Source organism: Aquila chrysaetos, chromosome 2 (genome assembly GCF_900496995.4).
Source record: "Aquila chrysaetos chrysaetos chromosome 2, bAquChr1.4, whole genome shotgun sequence".
In the NCBI taxonomy this organism is placed as follows: domain Eukaryota; kingdom Metazoa; phylum Chordata; class Aves; order Accipitriformes; family Accipitridae; genus Aquila; species Aquila chrysaetos.
The window spans coordinates 8,497,540-8,516,964 of record NC_044005.1 but is presented as its reverse complement, the minus strand read 5'-3'; positions in this window follow the sequence as shown (position 1 = coordinate 8,516,964).

The following is a 19,425-nucleotide window of genomic DNA, read 5'->3' as shown; positions in this document are numbered from 1 at the left end:
AAAAAGTTAACTAGTGCTTTTTGTCTCAGTAAAAGGTCTGGTTTGTGTTCTCATTCAATGTTTGCATAATATCTTAATTTAATTGCCCTCCTGTTGCGGCCCCTGCTCCAGCTGCTCTGTGCTGGCATGCAGGATTTGCATTCAGCAATGCTTTGAAGACCGCAGTGGAAACATGCTCCTGTTACATTCAGCATTGTACAAAGGTACAGGGAAACTCAGCAGCCCCAGCCTCACGGCATTTGCAGTCTAAAGGTGCAAATGACAGTAGTGGAGCCAGAAGGGAAAGGGTTGCCCAGCTGACATGCGAGGTAGTGGTGTTGCTAGAAATAGCACCCCATGCCCTTGACTCATAAATCAGTGGTTATCTCCTGCTAGGTTAAATGCCTTCGAGTCATGTGCTATGCCTACAGCAGGTTGCTCCAAATGAAAGACCAGGGCCGGACTAACTGTTTATAGGATTTTCCTGCTGTGGGATCTGTCACTGTGTAGTATTTGTGGAGGACTGAGCGTAAGGAGCTAAAACTGTCCTCCAGGTGCCACTTAGCTGCAGGGCAGACAACCAGTGGGCTCGGGCTGGGACGCCTCCGAGTCCCTCCAGAACAGCAGAGATGTTTCCTTGGAAATGTCACTTGCAAAAGTACATTTCCTCTCCTGACCCAGCTGTATCAGAGACTGTATAGACATAAGCAATGAAAATCGGATGACACAGGGGCCTTTCCTTAGTTCAGCTCTTTCATCTTCCTGTTGTTGCCTGTCCCTGTTGAGATCATCCCTGTTGGCTGGGCTTGAATTTGGGTTTGAAGTTGCTGCCTCACACGGCTCACGCCAGCTGCAGCTGTTCTGCCCCAAGGGACAAAGTCCAAGTCTGGACACTTCCCTACGACGACTGAATTTCCTTGGCTGGCAAGTCCCTTGGCTCCCAGCTGACACAAATCAGTTTGGGAACCAACAGGTTGGCAAATTCTGGGTTTTGAGAAGAGTGGATTCAATGTGGGCTTGAAACCCAGAAGGATATGACAGTATGAGATCTTCTCAGGTGCACAACTACATCCTACGTCTTGTCCTGCCTTCCAGAGCATAGAAACCACATTTACATCCCAGCAGGATGGATCTAATCGGGCAAGCAACTTCACATAACCACGAGGTTACCTCTCGCAATAGGCAGCTGCTCACAGCTGTTGTTTCCCACTGTGGATACATGCAGCTTTGTTTTTATGATGCAGGGGGAAAACTTGGGCTTTCAAACCCTAACAAGCTATTTGCTTCGCCGCCTTTGTCTCTTCACACAGCTGACCTCCGCGTCCAGCCGCGAAGGCGTTCTCTGGTTTAAGAGTACCATTGAGCAGAGCGCCAGCAGGTGATATCCCAGCCTCTCCTGCCACTCTGTAATTAGCAGCCCCAAACATGGAGTGGTGTTTGACCCTTTGACATTTTTTTCTAAGGCTTTTATTAATTTGACACTAGTTTTCATAGCAACTCACCAGGGAGCTGTAACAAACATTCATCTGTACCTGGCAGAAAATGGTGGGTTTATCTGCTCAAAAGGTTATACCAAGCGTCAGAGGCCAACTGCGGTTTGAATCCTGGGGAACGCTCCTACTGTTTGATGGAAAAAATATGGAGAACTAAAGTGGGAAAATTACGATTTAAAAGCAGGTTTTCTGTCACCTTGAGCTACTGAGCTCTGTTATTGTGGTCTATCAAAACTCCTACTCTCTGGGGAGCAAGCAGGTAGGAGACTTTTAACACCCCTAATGTCAGTGTTCCTGAGAGAACACTGCCTTGTCACCTGTAAATGAACTTAAAATGAAGGGTTGTTTCATTCGGTAGCTGATGGAGAATTTTTTCATCTCCCGAAGTGAGCTTTTCCATTGTTTCCATGAAAAACCGTTCTCGGTGCTCATGTGATCCCTTTGCTGCTGTTCTGCCCACTTCTGGTATAAGCACACTGTTGCATAGCAATGCTTGGACACCTCAAATTGTCCTTTTTTTTGGGCCAGACACTGTGGTGATGGCCACAGTATGTGCAAATTTGGGTGTTGGGGTTTTTTTTTGTGGACTTACACTTTTGGTTTCATGTGGTGTTTTGTCCTAGGGTCCTTTACCCTAATGCAATTTGATGGCAGTGTTCACCCAGCGTATGCTCCGTCTGGACAGGGGGATATCCTTTTACCCTTTCCTTGACAAACTTGAAATGTTCTGTTGGAAGATACTTCTTCATTCACATTCACTTTACCCCGAATTCCAGTCATGATCTCATTACTATAATCAAGGACTCTGTCCTTCCTATATTGATTCTTCACTCTTCAGTAATTTACAGCCTCTTCTGTCTTTTCTCTTGTTGTTGCCCAGTTTGCAAACACATCCCTCATCTGTTTCCCCTTCAGTGTGGAAGGGGGTGTTATTCAACACAAAAGCATCATTCAGTGCTATCTAGTGGCTCAGCGTTGTACAGTACGATGCTCTATCCAACAGTAGATATCGCATAACCAGTTTGTTTCAGACATCCCTTGCAAGGCTCATTTCTCTCACCCACCTGCTGAAGGTGGCTTTAAGGTATCCATCGTACTACCCGCATTTTCACCTGTTCTTGGCTCATATCTTGGTTCTTCTGCCTAGGAATTTCTCCTCTAGCATAAATGAAAGCCTCTAATTCTTTTAGCCTCAGGCGACTGCTCCATGATGTTTGCTCTGAGTCTTGAGTAAAACCTTGATGGGTTCTGAAAAGCTTTGGATGCACTGGACAGTTAGGTGACACACCATGTCAGTGGTCGGTATGTGTTTAAAAAGCAATGTAGCTGTTAATGCTGCATTCCCCCGTGCAGATTTAATGGTGGTGGACCCAAATCTGTACAGCCAATATTTTTACTGCTGTTGAACAGATAAATCTTCCATTTAAATTCTCTTGAAAACTCATTAGTTTCTGTGTCAGATCCACTTAAGTTCTCAGTGAAGCTTCCATAAAACAGCTTGCAGTTGAGACAGGAGGTCATTTCTCTCTCACACCCTATGGGGACAGCATATATGATTATGTGTGCCTGTTAACTGCAAGTGGTCTTACAGTGGTCTTCAGCGCGCTAACACCTGCTGCTAATTCTGGTGAGTAGGTAAATAGGCCCATGCTGCTATTCTTCCCTGGTTGCTTCCATTTGCAGCGAGGTGTAATTTGAGGGGCTGCAGCTTGCACACGTTTGCAAAACAAAATCATTCCTAGGTGTAGGCAAGTTTGGGATGAAGGAAAGGACAAAGAACATCCAGACATCATAAAGCAGCAGTATGTGTCCAAAACATACCACGCTGCAGTTTCACAGCTGCCAGCAGAGAGGGGTAGCCAGCCATGTAGACAACAGCTGCACTGCCAAGGAACAAAATTACAGAGCCAGATGTTCCTCTTGGAAGTACATTACACTGAACTTGGCGGATGAGTGTGGTAGCTGCCAAGTACATCTCTTATTTGGTCATAGGTAATGATCCCTCTATCAGGGAATGTGGAGGAAAACGACCACACAGCATATCCTCACCAAAATATTATAGTTGAAACATTAACTTCTCCTGGACCAAAAAGATTTGGGAGCTCCATGGCAACCTTCACATCTTGTTTGAAGGACGATGTTGTTTACTACCAGGCATGAAGTGAGAAACTTACAGTAACTGAAGCCAAGTGCTTTCAAGGTATTTGTTACTGAAAGGTGACTAAAAGGCTGATATAATTTTTATAGCAACCACAGTTGCTTGTGGGTGCTGTTGTATTTCTCAGCTAAGACTGCAAGTGAGAAGGAGAACTTCTGGTTCTGTCTCTAAAGTAAATACCAGGAGTCTGGCTTTCTGAGGACATGTTTATGCTACAGCCATGTCCGCAACACAGAGTCGTAAAGAGAGATCCAATCTAGCTTTAAACTAGCCAGCTGGGTGTGAGCAGGACTAGGCACTTTCCTCAACTCACTGCTTGTGTATCTATCTTCACTGGAAAATTTTGAAGCCTGATGCTGCCTGTATTGCTGTCTAGAGCTAACGTTGCTAGGGTCCACGGTACTCTGCAATGGCAGCATGTAGACATATAGGCCCAGATTCATGCCAACTAGTGGGATGCAATTCATAAAAGTGCCTGACTGAGGGTTTGGTTGTGGTGTTGCCAACGGAGAATGACTGATACCTCCTTAGGGAGATCCACTCTTCCAAAGACCCCAGACACCCCTGTAAGTATTTATCTAGCGAGGGCTTAGATGGCTAAATCTTTGGAAATAGGTAATATTAACATCTCTGAGATAACTGGAGAGATAATTCATGTCTTGTGTCTCTTCAGTCACCTTTCTTAAACTTTCTGAATTTGATCCTTCTCTCCTGGGCCTCTCAAGTTGCAAACCCAATTCTTTCTTTAAGTATCTTCTATTTAATAACCAAAGAAACTAACAATAGCCCAAATCCCTCTGCCAAATAAATCTCTCAGTAAGGAACTTACCCCTAAAAATTACTTTGGCCCAACATTTCCCCTGCGTAATATTAAAGTCGCTCCTGCGCCATCAACAAATTTAAGATCTGATATCTCAGGGATTGCAACAGAGCTCAGAAAAGCTACAGATCATAAATGAAACTTGCAGATCATACTGAAGGATTTCTTTGTCTCTGGTCACATCTAGTTCATGGCCCTCACCATTCATCTGCAGCTCAGGGAGGGAAAAGATCAGGTTAAAAACTGTGGGTTTGGAGCGAGAACACACTGCACCGCTTACACATTTTCCAGGGAATTAGGGACAGTAAGTTTCTCTCCCCACCTAGTGGTCATTAAAAGACTTTATTAATAGAGCAGTAGCCTAAACCAGAGTGCTTGACAGCCCACCATGAGTGATGCATTGTGCATTTTTTCCATGCCAGCACAGGGAGGAGATGGTTGCTCCCTTTGTTGTAGATTATCTAACTGAGATGAAAGCAGAGAGGATTTCTGGAGGATTCCCTTTGTTTCCAATATGCTCTTAATCAAAATATGACCAGGGTAAAAAACTGAACTGATGGTAGGAAATTATTGTTAACAAACGATCGGGCAGTGGCTGCTAATTTTTCTTTCCTCTGTAATCCTCCTTCCGTGGGTTTTGCAGTGAGTGAGAGCAAGTTTGAAATGTGACAGGAGCAGAAGCATCTTTATTGCTCGACAGCTTGTTTGGCCTGGCTGTGGTTAATTCTTTCTGCAAACAACATGACATTGGGCGAGGGAAGAAGAACGTGAAATTAAAATGAATATGGATGTTAAGCAAAGCTGATACTGACTTGTCTAAATTTGAATAAGGGAGCTAGGAGAGTAAGTAGTGAAAGCAAACGGAGTTGTTTGAATTCTTCCCATTCCAGTGCCCTAAGGTGTTATCAGTAACATGGGAAATATATATATATGAAGCAAAAATGTGGTCGTAATATTAGCACAAGGCATTCCACTACCTTCCCTGAGACTACTCATACAAACACAGCCTGCAGGACTGTTAAATGGGGAGTGGTCCTTTTTGGGAAAGCAGTGCTTTTTTTTTCGTTACTCTCTTTTTAGAGTGGGTCATGAAACACAGCAAAGAGAGCAGCCCCAATGGTACCTGGCGCTGACTCTGGGTTGCCCACGGATGGCTCCCTGCCTCAGTGCTAGGTGATCTCTCATCATGTTTTCCAGCACTTCATTGTAGTTTTATTATTCTGTAACTGTGAAATAAGGGTAATGATATTTTTCTTTCTGTGCATAAAACTTGGAAAATAAAAGCTGAAAAGTGTAATTAAAGACTGCAACTGCATCAAAAGTACTGGCTGAGGCTTATTATTTGCAGGGCAGGTCCCGGACGGGAAAGCCGGTGCCCGAGTCCTGCTGTCCTGCACGTGGAGACAGGTCCGGGGCAGGGGTCCTAGTTCATGCTGCTGTTGTTTCCCCCAGCAGATGAACTTCCCAGAGGACCCTTATAGAAAATCCCTGGAGCTTAAGGCTGCACTGAGCTTTTTGTCCCTTACCCCTGAATGCAGACCCAGGTGACCCGTGGGGACACTGGGTGGAGGAGGGACTCCAAGGCTGCTTGCTCATGATGTGGCTCCACCATCTCACCCAAGATACCCATTTTGGCCCTCGCTGATGAGCCTTCCCCTCCTGCACACTAATAGAGCCTTTTTAACTGACATTTGAACTGCTCTGAGCTCTAGCAGGTTAGGACAAGCTTCCCTGGGGAGGAGACAGACATTTCCCCTCTTAGAAAAGGGGTCCCCATTGCTGTGGGCTGCCTCATCTATCTGACTGAGTTTGGTATAATAAATCCCTAAAATAGTAAGGGAACCTGAAAGCCCCGTGGCACCATGGGAAAGGATCAGATTCTCCTATGGGTCAGGTGAGGAGGAGAAAAAACTCTGGCAGAGGGTTTCCACATGTGACACCACCTTTCTGAAAGGTATGGTGGGATGAACTTGGGATGGAAGAAGTGCAAGTTAAATTTCTTCCTTATCTCAAACCTAGTTATTATTTTCTCCACTTGACTCTACAGAGACCTTTCATGCTGTGCCTTATAGTGGTATAATAAAGCAGATGGAGAGAAATGTGCGTCTTCCCTCTAGCTCTCTTATCAATACCTCTGTACAACAGTAAATAACAGGAAAACAGAGCTCACTTGTCAATGTTACCAGCTGCCGTTGCTTTCTTTAAACATACAGTCATATATTTATTGCTGACTTTTCTGAAATAAATAACAGCATGGGACAGGGCTGTGGACACATTGTCTTACCTAAATAAGATCTTAGTGACAGCCAATGTTGGATATGTTGTGGTTTTTTTTTTTTATTTTCAGTAGTTGTTTCCGTTTCAGAAGGTGCCAGAGAAGCTAGTCAAAGGCAGACTAGGTCACTAATTAGTCTCAAATTAGATTAGGTTGACAGCTAACCCTAACTTACACCTTGACATATAGAAGGTATATTTATAGGGGCATTGAGGATGCACCATTTGTCCAGCATAGCTCTATAAGCACAGCGGGGAATGCATCCCCTTCCCCATCAGTATCGCGTTTCCTGCCCAGTCACAGCTGGTTTTGGTTTGTCTGTGGCCTCTGCTTGACCAGACATCCCATTCACGTCCTGCCCTCCTTGGTGGGTGTGACCTTCTGCATTGAGGCCACTTGCGTCTTCCTGAAGTTTTACTTCCCATCATTAACACAATTAATGGAAATATTGAGTACAATTGAGCAGGATGGACCGCTTCAGAAGCCTGATGGCAACATGTGCTGTCAGTCTGAGGACAACTTGTTGGGACATATTTTTGCAGGCAGGTGCTCCTGGAAACCATGCTTTCCTAGTTTCTCATGACTGAAATCAAGACATCCAACATCTACCACCTCCCCCTTTCCCAGTCATCCTGTCAAAGAGGGAAATGAGTTTGGGTTTGGTACAATGTGTTCTCGACGCATCCACTCTGGCTTTTTTTAATCACTTTATTGTTCTCCTGGTGTTTATAAACGGGTTGTTTAATAATTCGCACTAGTCTTTTTCCAGGCTGACAGTTTTATGGTTCCCCAGATTCTCATTTTCCACCTTTAAGAGGGAGAGGTACTCTGTTTACCCTCCTGGTATGCAACGCAAGTGATTTCATGCAAAGAAGCAGCAAAATGATATTGCATTATGACAACTATTCTGAGTCATCCTGAGGATTTAACAGAAACAACGGCAGTGACAGGACCTGAATGTTCAGAGCCGTAACAAAGCAGCAGGGAGAGGCTGTGCAGGTAGCGTTGTCCCACCTTTGCAGAGGGTGCGTGGCAGCGGCGATGGTTCGGTCGGGGCGGGGGCTGCAGAGGGAAGAGCAGCTGTCAGACAAGAATTGCACACGCTACAGTATCACTGGTATCCAAACGTTTGGGTATTTGGCTCCTGGTATTTTGATATTTTGGAAGTGCAATGTTGACTTGGTGCACAGCTGTCCATCTCCTAGTGTGGAAGAGCCAAATTCTCCTTTTCCAGCATGCGCTGATGGCCTGAAAGAAATGAAAGGCCAATGTATGACATGTAGCCTCAATCATATCCACATTAATCCCTGGTGTTCAAAAAGGGAAAGAACCCTGTAGTTTAATAAAAAATGAATTAACTTCCCAAACAGCTTATTTATAAAAAAGTTTCTTTTTCTCTGACATTGCTTTATTGACCTATTTTGGTGGATTAGGTACTGGGACATGATGCTTCTGTAAACTTTCTCAATAAGCTGTGTTAGGTACAAACATCCCTTAAGAAAACTGTTCTGTTCTTGCTGCTGCTAACTATATTCTTTTTATTATTCAGAACATAAGAACACAAGGCAGAAGAACAGAGAATCCAGAAGACACCTATACCATTAATAACTTTCTAATTTTCCCTTTGCCTGTCTTCGCATTTAAGAAAGAAAATAATTAAATTCAAGTGTACCATTGCTAGTTTGGATCTGTGTTTATGGTGTCTGTTTCTCACAGCTTAGAAAATGAAAGTTCGGGGAAATCCCATCGTTCTGGTGATAATGAATTTCAGTTTCTAACACCTTTGATGTGTAGCATCACATGAAATATTTGTTCATTTAACACCGAGGAGGATTTGTGATGGTATTGCCGTTGTTCTTGAGTTTCTTTCTTTACAACGTCGGATTGTGGCTCAACCTTAGGCCCTTGCTATGAAATGTAGGTCCTGTGCATGGGCATACGAGTCGATACACTAAAGGAAACAAAAGGATGACTGAATTCTGGAAGGCGAAGGCATATTTAAATGTTTGCAGGATCAACCCCCTAATTTGACATTACCCTTTTAGAGTAAAAGCAATAGCATTGCTAACTACAGCACACATTGCAGTGTGCTGGGCTACTGCCTACGCAGTGAAGCAAGCCATTGAAAAGACATTCCTATTTCTAATTACCAGTTTTGTCTGTACAGAGGCAACAACCACAGAAGAAATCTTCTATCTCATAGCAGAACCTGAATGCCCTTTTTCTTACATACTGCAGCAAACAGAAAGCAGCTACCTGCTTTCATACTAATTCTTTGAAGAATATAGCATTATTTGCTATTCCATGTTGGGTTGCAGCACAGTTTTGCATGACAGACAGACTACTTTTTTGGCACAGCGCCTGGAGAGGCTGCGCATGGTGTGTGTCTGTCATGTCCTTATTGATGCTTGTAAATCTGCCCTCCTATGTCACGCATGGAAGAGTATTTGGGGCCAGGTCCCCACCTGGTTTAAAGTGGTCTGGTGAGCCGAGGTCGTGCTGAGGTTGGTGGATGTGGGCTGGTTTACATGAGTTGAAGACCCGTCTCTCTCCTCACCCATCTGCCTCCCAAGCACTGAGCATTTCCACCGCGATGGCTAACTCCCATGCCCTCTCCCCTCGGCCATCCTCCCTGTGTCCATCTCCTCCCCAGCCTCTGGCACCTCTTGCTCCGTGTCCCCCGGCACTACCTGCACCCCACCAGTCCACTTTGGGCAGCCTCCGCCTTGCACTTAACGAGGTATAAGCGGACATCAACCACTCCATGCAGAGCTCCTCTCCTGAGAGCTGCCAGCAGGAGCATTTCAGAGCTTGTTGGGCCAGCTCTCCTGTGTACATTGTTGGAGGTGTTGAACCAACAATAAAGAGTGTAAACCTATGCTGAGGGATGATCAAGGTTGCCAAATCAAATCCCTCTTTTAATTCTGCCATCACCTTCTTTCTTTCCCTTTCCTCAGCGCTTTTCCACACTACAGACAAAAGCATTTTAAAGTAATTATTTTTTCTCAATACTAAAGCAGTTGCATCATGTTCCCAAGTCAAATATCCTGATTATTTAAAACAGATCTCTTCTTCATTCCTTCAGTATTTTGTCAGCAGAAATTAAGTCAGCAGAAAAAATGTGATGGACACAAAGCCCACTTGCCACATATTTCCATTACAGAGAGCTCTCAGTCAAGTGTCTGCAGACGTAATGAACAGGAGCCGCAGCCAAGTTCATAGCGTATTGGAGACAATATAAGGGAGGCTCATAGGAGAGACTGAAGCTCAGTTGTGTAGGTATGCCCCTTTTCTCCCTTAAAAAGTACTTAAAAGTGGAAAATTTGACCATAGGGTCACTAGAAGTATTGAGAAATGGAAGTCCTTTGGAAAAACCTATCAGTATAGTGGTGCACAATAAATGGTTGGAGGTCAGCTGCAAAATATACACACCTTGGTTCTTGGGGAAGTGAAGTATGGGTATACCCAGAAAAACTAATCCTCTCCTTTAAGTGGGAGCTGTGTTACTGCTTCAGTACTCTTATGTCCTCTTGTTCCCTGGTAATGGAGAAGCGGTGTAGGTCCCTGTGGTTAGGAAGGACTGTGATCATAGCAAGATTTATTTCAGCTTTTAACAAACCATAGCTGTGAAGACATCTTGCAAGATACACACAGTCATTTTTTTTTCTTTCTTCTGTGGCTGATAAAATGGCCCTGACTGAGGAAACAACGTCTTGCATCCTAAGAGTATATCGAAATAAAAGTGAGGTAAAAGTGGGCAATAACAGCAACGTTGCCACAGTGGCACTGGCATGACTGGGAATTTAGGAATACCCTGGAGGTGTTGAACAGCCTTTGGTGCAAAGAATCCTCTGTTTTGGTACCTGACCTCACTAATTTAATGGTGCAACACTTCTGAAAGGACTCAGGAAAGCATCTGTCCCTGATAATATAAAACATCAAATAAATAACAGAAATCAGCCATGGAGTGTTACTTGAAGATGAAGAATTGACACTGACCACCCAAAAAGAGCAGAGACTGTGCAAATTATGCTTTATGAAAGAAGGTGTTGAAAAAGCTGGAATATGTGTAATCTTTCCTACATTGGAGAGAATCTCTGCCCAGATCCTAAGTCACTGAAAGGGATGGGAAGAAAAGGTACTTTTTTTTCCACTTGGTTAATTGGTTGGTTTGCCCTATCCCATGGAGTTATTTTTTTAAATAAAGCCTAGTTAAGGGATGTCAGTAGTTGGGCAGTCAGGCCATCTATAACCCAGGCTGGCAGGTTGCTGGCCCTCTGAAGCTGGCTCAGGAAGGTACATATGGTATACAATTGACAATCTACCGAGGAAACTGAAGGGTCATTTCTCTTTGGCTTCACGGAGGCATGGAGATGCACAGCCCCATAATAATCTACAAAGGACATGAAAGCTGAAGCTTTCTCCTTTGCCAGGGAGTGGAAATCCATTAGATACTTCCTGAAGGCAGGCAGCCACCAGTTTGCTGCGACTAAGGTTTTGCTTCATTTTTGCTCCCTTGGAAAGAGTTGGTATCATTCTGAAGACCAAGAGGGAGTGCTGGATAGGAAAAAGATTAAAAAGGAAATTCTAGGATGTATTTAAATGCTAAAGTGTGGTGTCTGAACTAGAATGTGTTTAAAAAGGGGAAATGGGAAATGTATCTAAGAAAATAAATGAGTATTGACTGAAGATTTGAGGGGGAGGACTAAACTGACCAAGGATGTCATTTCATTGGCTTCTTTTGTATTGCTCCTGGGATGAATTTGGCTCAAACTCTATAAATGTCAAAACCAGGTCAAAATATAATTATCTATGTTATTCGTACAGAGCCTTGCTCATGGTGGTTGCTGTTCACAGCTAAGGGTCCTGAGTGGTTTAGTAATACAACTAATGAAGACTAATAATGCAGGTAAATTGTTTTGCATCTGATGTAAAGGACTATTTTTAAAACTGTAATGATGTAACTGGGAAATCTGTGCTCATTTTAAAGTTCCAGATGGTTTTAGAGTTAAGTCTGATTTCCCTCCCCAAAATACCTCCAATGCAGTGTCTTCAAAACATCTGTATTTAAATTGTGTTTGCCTTGTCACTTATGATGAGCAAGGTATGTAGTTTCCTCTACTCTTCCAGGAAATGTGATTTACAGTTTTATACCCTGCACCAGGAATAGCAAAATGAGAGACCGAATTAAAGTCAGGAGGAGGCAAGTTTGGGTGCTGTGCAAGGACAGCGTCCAGATTTGGTTAATTACTTTACACTGAAGGGAATGACCACTTTAGCAGTGAAATCATTGCCTTACATGTTATTTGGCAAGTCTCCTAATAACCAGTTCATACAAATGAACTGAACTCTTGACACCGCCTGTCCACCAATGACTGTATAGTGGGATTTTCCCCTCTCAGTCCCTGTTTTCTACATGCACATCATGTTCTTGGCTGGTGCGTGGGGTCTTGGTAAGATTCAGGCTGAACTTCCTTTCAGCTTACCGAGTTTGGATAGATAGTTCCCCTGGGAAGCGGGGGGCAGGCGAGCAGAAAAGATGAGACTGCAGAGCAGCACACCCTCATCTTTCTTCCTTCAGGCTTTTTACAGGGATTTGATATGGGGATAGGGAACACTCCCACATCGCCTTTCAAGAATGTGTTTTTTTCAGAACTTTTCATACACAGGTTCCTATAGTTTTTCTGTGAAAGTGCATTTAAATGCTCTGATGTTAGTCTTATTCTCTTTCCACCATTTGTGACCCCTTCAAAATTAATCTGCAGGCTCTGGGCAGCAAACTGAAAGCCACCAGCCAGCGTATATCCCATACCACATTGCTTGAAGCAGGCAACATAGTGTCTGCAAGCTTGGCACGTCCTTCCCACCTCCGAGCACCTTGCAGTGCTACAGCAAATAAACCAACTATTGCCTACATATAGATTGTGCTCTTGGCCCCTCGTTGGGTAGGAAAAGTGTGGGCAGAGCAGTGTTTTGTTTAGGTTGGGGTTTTCTGAGTGTGTGCATGTGAGGTCTTTATGGAAAGCTCTTCTCCGGCAGCCAACAGCATGTGTGTGTGATACATCCAGGAAAGGACTTGCAACAGATTTCCTGATGCTCTTGTTCATGGACCCCAAACACCCTAGGCACTGAAAGAAGGGTTTGGTGGGAACTCTGCTTTGCAAAATTCCTGGATGTCTCTTTGCCTTCCTGATGTTAATTTACAGGAAATCTCATCGTGGCCTTTTGTAGTATTAGGAAGTTGTGTTGATTAATACAAGTTACCTGTGCATTACTTTTAGTTTAATTTCCATCCTCAGCTGAAAAATGGAACAAATTATTGCAAGGAGACTAGTAAACTCGTATAGTGTAGCAGAACTGCAACCAGCAGGTCACAGAGCTTTTAAAGCCAAAGTCATGATGATCAGAAGGTAAACCCTCAGGTGGAACAATTTCCTGATGGTGTATTGTACCAGGCCTTTGAGTAATCCATGTAAAGAGTGTCAAAAGTCCAGTAAAAAGGGTTATTTGATCCTCGACGAGAGGAACCTCAGTGGGCAGGCACCAGGGACGAGCTGGGTACACAGGGATGTAACACGGCTCGTGCCACCTTCTAGTGTGTCTGATTTTGTTCATGAACAATGACTACTGAACATCTTAATCTTTACTTAATTCTGGTTATTGTTAAATGATTTCTTCTCTGTCGTTTCTCCAGGGAAATGTTAAATTATTCTTTTTTTTTGCCCATCTGTCTACTGGTGTTTATCTCTCCCTGGAAGAAATCCAAGTTTAGTAATTAAGGCACTAGGAACAGTCAGAGGTTTGATCAGTAGATAAAACATAATTATAACAGATCTGTGAGTCTCTCTGCAGTAAATATTTTAACACCTTGGGCCAAATCCTCCATTAACATAAACAGAGTTATTGGAGATCACACCGTCTTACATCAGCTGGGGATCTGTGCAAAACTGCACAGACAGCTCCATTGTGGTTGTGTGGGAAAAATAAAAAAAAAATTACCTTAAGAAGATGATGAGGTGCAATACTCTGTGCCCAACAGGCAATTTGGATGAAATGTGGGGTTTCTTCACATCCTGTGACATATGCTTGCTTATCTTTTTCCCATGGCTGTTTTCAAATACCCTGAAATAGAATTATGTCTGTGTGGGTAAAATTTTCAAAACTAATCTCTTCTGTCGCAGTGGTGAGTACACTGTCTTATAGTTGGATTACATATATTAATTAGGCAAGCAATGTAACTTATTCCCTAATTGGGGTGCTTAGGTGAGGGTTTGTAGTAGAAACATTTCACAGACAAAAATCACAAGAAGATAATTTTGGAGAACAGCACCAAATTGGCTGAAAAATTCCCCAAATTCCACCATTTCTGGGTGTCTTGTTTACTCTCCTGCTGAAGTCTGGAGCAGGTTTCCATGCCATAGCTAGTGGCAGTCACTATTTCTGGCCTCCTTGACCTTGGAAAATGGGACATTGGCCACGTTCCCCAAGGTCTTCCTCAGCTGTGAGCCCTGGGGGAGCCTGAGGTCAAGTATTTTCCACTGAACCTGCAAAGTACCAGATGTTGTCCTGCCGACTCCTCACCCCTCTGGAGTGGATCGAAGGCTGTAGAGGGACATGTGGGAATGCCGCCTGCCATAGACATGGAAAGAGAAGGTCTTTTGGGTGGAACAACACTCCCGCATGTGATGGAAAAGTTTCCAAGGAGACTATATGGATGAACCATAATACAGTTTGAGAAGCTGTCCCCACCCTGGGCTGTGTTGAAAGTCCTTTCAGCTTGTCAGGACTTACTTCCTAAAGGATTTAAAGATTTTACTGCTGAACAAATAAAGGGAGCTGGTGGGGAGGATGAACCACGCTGCCGTCCCCGGGAGTGGAGCTCCCCTCCATGCTGTGTGCTAACCGCTGCTGCCAGGTAGAGAGGCTGAAATGTTTCCACCAGTGAGATCTTCGCTGACGGAAGGGAGCTGAGCAATCAGCTTTCTGCCTTGTCACAGATGGCCTTTATGGGGCTCAGGGTCATGCTCAGAAGTCATGATGGGATCTTACAAAAAAATGAGTGTTTAACCCATTGGGGAACCTATTTGCTTCAGTCGTGCTTCAAGCAGTCATTTGCAGAAATGGCCTGATGAATATTTCGGAGGTGCTCTCCATCTGATGGCATCTCACTCTGCAGGGGTTGTTCAAAAACCAAAAGGCATCAAAAGCAAGACAAAAGAGAACAAAGATGAAAATAAAAAAAAGAAGTGAATTTTAAGGCCCTGGAAGCCCGATGGTAATTCCTGCTTGCCAAAATCATGTGGCACAGGTCCTGCAGGAGGGCTTGTGCAGCAAAGGCAGCAGCAGTTAGTTGGGAACAGACAGCTTATAGCATAATAAAAGAAACTAATTCCGCAATGTGTCTTGCTTCAAAAGCAGAACCAATAACCTAATGTCTTCCAAACAATGACAGCTCGACTAACACAACAGAGATTTTAAAGAAAGCATTGAATAAGAATGTAACATTATTACCATATGAAGAAAAATAGTCTCATTGAAATGTTGGGTACTGGCTTGATCTTTTAACAAACAGAGGTTCCAGGGAGCCGAGGGTAAAAGTTGACTCTATAACTCTTCCTGTATTAAAATATAATATAATATAATATAATATAATATAATCCAATATAATATGAAAAGGCTTACTTCTGTTCTCCAAAACCAGGGTCCAAGGCTCAGCTGGCCCTTCTGGGTGGCCTCTTTCCTTACGTGGAATTGATATGAAAACTCTTACCTCAAGTTTATGTCTGCACTGTGTGTGTGATCAAAGAGTAAACCTCAACGATCTTTAAAGTCATCGGAAAGCTGCATGTCTATAAAAGAAGTATTTCATTATGATTCAGACATGCCAAAACCATCGTTTCCCTTCAAGGTTTGCCAATTCATTTCAAACAAGATGTAAAGGATGCATCTGTGCAAAGGCTTGGAGTTATACAGCTGCAAAAGGGGGAAATCAGTTGTTTATCCCTTCAGAAGTCTTGCATTTGCAAAAGTAAACAATACACAGATTGGAAAGGATGTATCCCATACCATACAGTGACGTCTGTCTACGTCTAGCTGTGAGCGCTCATACAGGAAAAGCTGCGGTTGGTTCTGACCATAAGCTTTTGGAAGTAATGAAGAGAAAAGCTTGTGGCAGCACCAGCACATCTATAAAACATAGTGATGTTCCTGTAGAAATATGCTACTGTGGTTAAATACAGACCAAGAGAAAATATACCCCATACAGATTTCTTGATCAGATGGTTTCTGGCAGGGGAAAACAATTAGGAGGCATTTTCAGACGTAAATTAACTTTGGGCTGAGCAGCATTTGTAAGGTAAGAAATGTAGAGCCCAACCATGCCAGATGCTCAGCCTTGGCCATTTCATTGCATTTCAGTGGTACAGTAGCTGTCAGCTCAGCAGTTGTGGGTTACCTGGGTTTTGGGGATCCACACAAAATTTGTTCATTTTGGGAGAATGTGTTTCACAAACAGTGAAGAAAGATCAAGAAACTTGAAGTGACATTATATATCTGACAACTTTCATTTCTATGGGATATTTTTGTCCTCTGAGACAGAGCTTGGTAGTGCTGATTGAAATGGGATGCTTTTTTTTGTTGAAACTAAAAAAAGAATAAACTGTCTGCAATTAGAATTTTCAGGGTTGTTTTTTCTTTTCTTTCATTTTTTCCCATTAATCTCAAGGACTCTTACTGGAAATTGCCAGTGGGAGCTATAGAAAAGGGTCTTGTTATTTACAACTTGTTATTTATATACGTAAGAGTTAACTCTTTGAGAAATACTTATTGTTTGGCACAGTTTGTTTTGGTTTTGTTTCCCTGGAAGCCAAGTGCATCAATAATGAGATTTATTATACTTTTTTTTTCCTTAGAATCAGTCCTGATGGCAGCTGCTGCCCTCAGATTAGCTATTACAAACAAACAAAACTTTTGGTTCAGATATTTGGCTCAGCGTTCAAAAAGCAGCTAGACAAACTCATGGAAGAAGAACCTGCCTGTAGATATTAAATGCAGAGGAAACACCTCGGGCTTAGGAAGCTCCTGAACTGCAAAATATCACAGTTTTGTAGAGTAACCTGGGACTATATCTTCATAAGCCTACTATGTTCTTGTATTCCTTCCCATACATCTGTTCTCAGCCAGTGCTAGAAACAGGACAATGGGTCTTTCATCTGAGGTAGTATCTCAGTCTTTTGTCCTCATGTTTTTATTCCATGTCATAAAAACACAACAGCTTTGCTGCTTCTAACACATTTCTCAGCAGCAACACACCTGATTTTTGGAGCTACTTTGGCTCCACATTGCGACAGAAAATAAACCAGCTTGGTGATATGGTAATGTGCATGCCAAAAGTTACATGTGAAACACAAAAAGAATAGGCTGTATTGAAACAGAAAGGTGGTGCAGTCAGGTACACCCCCCACGTAACTCTGGAAACTGTCACATTTTGAAAGTAACCATTAAAAATTAAAAAGACATGTCATAAAACCTCATGAAAATCCCTTTAAAAGCTTAATACTGGTTCACATATTTCATTAAATAACAACCAGAGCAGTAAACCATTTGCGGTTGGTTCTGGTCATACGAGCTCATTTGTGGCTTGACTTTCTCTTGATGAAATTCCTTGCGAAAGCTGCTCTCAAAGGCAGAAAAAACAATGGGTTAGTTTCATATATCTGATTTAATCAAATTGCCCAAATTATCATTTTTCACTGCTGCCAGGGAATCAGAAACATCCCTGTATCCTTCTCTTCAGTCTCAGGTGTCATTCTGGCACGCAGTGTTTGGACCTGGTGAGCGTGCTACCAGGTGGTAGCAGCGGTCCAGTGGAAAGTTTAAAGAAATGGTTCAGACTGCTACAGCACTTACGTGGGGTCATCTGGCTATATAAGTCTTGGAATAACTTCATATTAGAAATACTCAGTGGACCCCTAAGAGGTTGTGACCGCTGGCTGAGGAAACACATCAATGTTTCTCCAGCTCCTTGGTACCTTCACTGTCAGGACAAACATCTGCTCCACTGGTACTGCTTCAATGGGTGTTCAGTTTGGCTAAAGAAGCACCCAGTTGTTTATTAGGGAAGAAAAGACCTCTCTGCAGATGGCTAAATAATCCAGTTTAACTGTACTAAGAGGCTCTTACCCTTACCTGATTCTATTTGGATTAGCTCTGTTCACATTGATGGAACTGGAGTGGTGTGTTTGCGTGCTGTCTTGTGTTAGCCTGCCTGGAAAAAATCCCAACTGTCTAAATAAACTTATACATCATTCTGTTTTCGGTTTTTTTCCTAAATTTTATCGTCAAAGTTTCAAGTTTGATAGGTGAAAAACCATTGAATTGAAACACCTTTCAAAAAAGGAAACTACAACTTAAAAAGACATGTTGCCTTAACAAATGTCTTAAGTTAGTTAGAACCGAACAGCTGCTTGAGAAATCCCAGAAGGACATAAAATAAGGCTACACCTATTTTTCACCAGCACCCTCCAAGCAAGTTTACCACTTTTTCTACTATTTATTCAGGTCTTCTGGGTTCTTTTATAGAGATCCACTCAGCAGGAAGCAGTACTCAGCCTCTGCCTCTGATGGCCCAGGCAGAATCGCGTGCTGTCTTGACACGCTGGTCCCTCAGAGCCTGGGAAAGCAGTGAGAAATACGAGATGTCCTGCAGGAATGTGGAAGACATCATGTGTCTTCGAGCTTGGTGAATTTCCGGCAAAATTTACTTATGCTCCAGATTCATATTAATCCCTCAAAATCTGCCATTTGAGATGCTCTGAGCTAAGAAAGCTGGAGGAAATTGAAAATCAGCATAGACTGGTGCCACCCTTGCACACAGGGTCTGAGTTATTTGGGGCCTCTTAGCTGAAGAGAACAGCTTTAGATATCCCCGTGAACCTAGTGAAAATCTCTCCACAATGCAAAGCAGCTGTGAAAAGCTAACAACAGTAAGTAAGCTGTGTTAACAAGGGAATAGGGAGTAATACAGAAAGTCTAGGGGCTTGACAAGTAAATCAAAGCTGGGCAGCAGTTTAAGAAACCTCAGAAGGATATAAACCAGAGCTGCTCGAATGATTTCTACCAAAAGCTGCTGGATAGATGTAAATGCTGGAAGCAGTTGGGTCCTTTCACCTCCAAAGGGATGGCAGGTTACACGTGAGTGCTGGGAAGAGGGGGTGGAGGTCGATTTGCGGCACCAAAGGGAAACAAGGGGTGATGCTCGGGTCCTGTGTATGAAGTGGAGCTCCTGTATGCAGAACAGGGAAGGGGATGGGGAGGGATTAGATCACGTGGGGAGATTTATGGGGCTGAAATGGGGTTGGGGAAAATGAAGAGGAGGTATAGGGATGTCTTCTTAGAGAGGAGGTAAGGGAAACAAGATGAAAAGAGGTTTCTGGAGGCAGGGGGGGGAGCAAGCAGAGGCAGATGTGAAGATAGGCTGGTGGAGGAGATGGCCTAGAGTGCGATTTGGAGATTGAGGAAGCAGAAAATACATTTTGCAGCCGGTCCTTCTCCAACTGCAAATAACATAGGTAGACGTTGCTCACATCTTGGTAGCTGGGGAAGGAGAATAAGGGAGCATCGCATTTGAAACCCTAGCACAGCCTGCCAGCCACAAAGAAGTATTTTCAGGACTATGGGAGGGGAAGAGAGGAGGGATGGC